Consider the following 4454-nt stretch of genomic DNA (forward strand, 5'->3'; position numbering starts at 1 on the left):
GACAATCTCTGCTGATAGGTGAAGGTACATTCTCTGCTGATAGACGTCCACGCCTCGAAGGAAGTCGATCCACGGATTAGGCCCTGGAAACCGTTTCCTTCAATTTTGGTGTCAGAAGTGGGATCCTGACGAAAGGTAGGCACGTGTCTTTTATTTTATAAGACTGTGTTATGCCCTTCTCAGTGATCCACATAGAAACACAGGAAGTTGCCTGTTGTTTTGTAAATTAAAGCAGAAAGGACACAGGAAGTTGCCTGCTGTCATAAACTAAGAAGTTGCTCACCAGCAGAAAGGACACAGGAAGTTGCCTGGGGTCATAAAACGAGAAGTTGCTCGTTAAAAAGTGAGAAGTTGCTCACTAAAAAGATAAAATTGCTAGCAAAAAATCAAGTAACCTCAGGTGTGCCACAGCAAAAAAACTAACTTAAATCCTTCAAAGCGTCTAAACCCCTCTGGAAATCACTGACCATGGGTCAGAATAATTCAAAGACCTTAGACGGGTCCGATAAAAAATAAAAATTAACTGTAAAACCGAAAAAAATAAAATATAAAATCACAAATAGCGGCTCCGTACGACTCCCACTTCCGCTTACGTGTAACCCACGTTCGCGAATCAATGAAGACTTCCATGATTACGTATCCAGAACATGCGGAAGTGCTTACGTGACTGATTTCGTCTCGAACTTAAGAACTGTAAGTTTAATGCATCCTAATGTATTTCCGGAGCCCTATCCCGAACGATTATCGCCAGAAAACAGGTCAGTAGAAATGTTAAATACTATTTGTGATAAGGAAAGTAGGCTGATTAAAAAGTCCTGTAAAAAATATATGATAGAATGTCGTGATGTGATCAATCGCATGCTACCGCTATGGAAAAAGGGACCCGAGCCAGACGTAAATGCTTTAAACCAAGCCAGTGTAGGCTCTAGTAAATCCACTGCAGAAAAAACTAGCCTTACATGCCCATCTGTTCAACCTACGGCTCCGCCGCCTTATGATGAAAACACAGAATTAATAGCTGCTGCGGCGGCTGCACGTCACCAGCGCGTATATCCTGATGTAACAGCAGAATCACAGAGGAGTGAGGAAGGCACTGAAATGACACCTAAATCAGAAGAAGATGACTGGTTTAACCTAGATCAAAGACAGGAACAAGAATACACTGAACGAGAAAGAGAGTTACAGGAACATAAAAAGCAAACAAAACAGTTAATGGCAGAGTGTGAGGAAATCATGAAAGACCCTTTAACTGAACGTACGGAAGCTGAACTGCAGGAAGCCGTTTCCGTCATAGATAATCATGTTCAGCGCCACACTAGAGTAGCGAATGGTTTAACTGTGCCAAAAGCAATAACTAACACCAGAAATTTAATAAGGAACTACTTAAAGCAGAAAAAAGAGGAAAAAACTCAAGAGGGCCCCCACAAAAACACCCGTTATAAAGAAAAGCAGGGATCACAATTTAATGACGTCAGCCCCTCCCTTCCCGTTCATGATAATAGGGGACATGTGTTGCATTCAACCCCCTAAAATTTCAGAGTTAGCAGCAACCATTAAAGAACTTCCCGATCCTCTACAAAATCCTACAGCCTTTGTTTCTGCATTACAGAGAAGTACCAGATACCACCACTTGGGTGGGCCTGACTATAGATATATATTATGTCAACGAATCCCAGGTGTGACTGAATCTCAGCTTATTGAAGAAGTAGAGGAACTAGACCCTAAAAATGACCAAGCAGCCAACACCACCTCGTTTTTGTGGATAAACGATGAAAAATCACAGCCTTTTTTCAAAATCTAAAGAAATTTCTGCTCACAATGTCTAGAGATAAAATTGATTTAAATGCAGTAACCATGTGTAAGCAAAAGCCAGATGAATCCATTCTAGTTTTTATGAAACGTTTCACACACTGCTGGACTAATGAGGCATGCATGCCTGAAGGAGGAAATGATCAGATTTTCATAACAACATTCTTAAACAATATTCATCCAGAATGTTCACAACTATTGAAGCTGACTGCCACTGATAATCTCTATGACATGAAAATAAAGAACTTTATCACACTTGTCAAAACAAAAGCTGGTGCAGATCTTTTTCCCAACAGCACGAAGGCTAAAAGTGTTAAAATGATGTTGAATTTTGATGTTGAAGGCTCAGAGGAAAGTGAAAAAATGATGTATGCAGGGGCCCCGCCCCCTCAACAAGCGCAGCAGGGAGATTTCAGAAGGAGAGATAGGAGTGGAGACGTATGTTTTTATTGTGGAAAAATAGGACACTGGAGGAGGGAATGCAAATCAGCAGCACGTGGGTCTCAACCACAAAACACAGGACCAGCTCCTGCCACTAGGCGTCAGCAGAGCTCTTACAGACAAGGTAACTGGCAACGCAGACAGGAATCACATCAAAATAATGGCCCCTTTGCACTTAGGCAGCAACCTTATAATCCACATTTTAATCCCCACCCATATGATAACGAAAGGCTGGACCGACAATAGGGAGGCCCAGGTGAGGATGAGGGACAGTGTGAAGCACTACACACGATGCTGCATTTGCAATTGTCCCGTAACACAGAAAGCTTGCCCATGTTAGATATAGAAATAGGTGAAAAGATTTATTCCTTTTTAGTTGACAGTGGAGCCACTAAAAGTTCACTGTCTGGAAAATTCTATAGTGGGCCTGTTTCCTCTGTGTGCATCAACACCATGGGAATAAACGGAACTCTAACCTGGTAGAAACACTGAATAATAACTATCAGAAAGTTTGTCTCTCTCAGCCTCTCCCTTCCACAGATCCAACCCATCCGTGGAAACCAGGAGATGCGGTGTTGGTAAAGTCGCTAAAACCAAGGGCACTCGGGGAGGCCGCGTGTTCCAGCCCCCAGACTGTACTTGCAGTGACGAGAACCAGCATCCTAACAGACGGACAACCTCAGTGGATTCATGCCAGCAGGGTTAAGACCAGCCCCACCAAACCACCTAAGGCGTCGGATCAAGTAGATGACGTCTCCGGCGAGCCAGCGCCCGGATTCAATACACCTACACACACACAATCACTGATTCAACAACGCCGGAAAGAGCCAAGACTCAGAAAGCCCTTTGATCCCCCACCTGAACAACAACAAGGTACTCGAACATCCAGCAGGAACAGAAAGCCTAGAGTACCACACAATGTCTAACCTGATAAAGATAGACTCATTCCATCCTGATAATGGAGAAATGAAATGCCCATTGTCATCACACGACGCTTATACGGGGTCTCTCGAACCTGGGACCAGGCCAGGAGACGACTGAAGAACTGTGTTTTTTATATATTTAGGTTATTAACCCTAGAACACTATCGCTATAAATAGTAACACGATCACTAATGCCGGGTGATTTTACCCGTATAATATAACCAATGAACAAGTAATCAAATATATCAAAATATGACAACACATGACAAATTAGAGTGGTCTTCTTTTACTTTCAACTGTGCCATGTCTAACAAAATGAAAAATAAAACTCCTAAAACAAAATAATGACTCTGGAAAGCTGGTCTTTGGTCCACCCATTCCTGGGACATTTGAGACTTCCCTGGTGATGGCACAGGCTCCTCGACACGCAAACAGCTGCAGGAGAGAGAAATCATGTAAATGTATTTTCTCGGGTGTAAATCACCCAGCGATAGTGTTCTAGGGTTAATATCTACTGCATTAACCTTAGATGTTACCAATGATGTTCCTGATGTGTATATTGAACATTAGGTTGTGAACTATTACATTTTATGATTTGCTTTTTATATTATGTTATTACATTTGTGATTTTTCCTTTCTATTTGAGTTATTATTTTAAAAAATAATAAAAGAGGGGAACTGTTAGGTATTTTAGTACCATGGGAGCATTTACTGGATATTGTTTTATAGTGACATTATGCAGGAAAACTCTGTCATTCAATAAGGCCCCTTTGTTTTAGTTATTTTTCTCTTTGACCCAAGAATTGATGTGTGAGAATCACAGGCTGGTACAAGGTTGAAATACCACAGAGATCACTCCCTCAGCTACATTAGTTTCTAATCTCTTAGGAGACGCCTGTTGAAGGCCAAATGGTTTGTTTCAGATTTCACTAATGTAAGAACTCTTTATTTTGTGCCTTGAAAATATGTCGCTGAGATAATCACAATTGTAGCTGAACTGATACACTACACAAAGGATGCTTCTTCACCCAAGGGCAGGAAGACGCTCCTTATCTTGGTCTGTACTGGTTTAAACTGATAATCTGCTGTCTCATGAATTTTACCCTCTATATAAACTGTTGTACTTGTGAATAAAGTTGAGTCACTTTGGGAAGACAACTGAAGCAGTCTCTGTTTTCTTGTTCTCCCAAGCTGCTCCCGAGCTCGTACTAACACGCTGAATGGCATGCTTGAATGTTACTTGAGAATATATTTGACTGTGTTACAGACTAAGGGACATAT

The sequence above is a fragment of the Haplochromis burtoni genome, unplaced genomic scaffold (genome assembly GCF_018398535.1).
Source record: "Haplochromis burtoni strain Fernald_Lab_line unplaced genomic scaffold, NCSU_Asbu1 Contig_1216, whole genome shotgun sequence".
NCBI lineage: Eukaryota > Metazoa > Chordata > Actinopteri > Cichliformes > Cichlidae > Haplochromis > Haplochromis burtoni.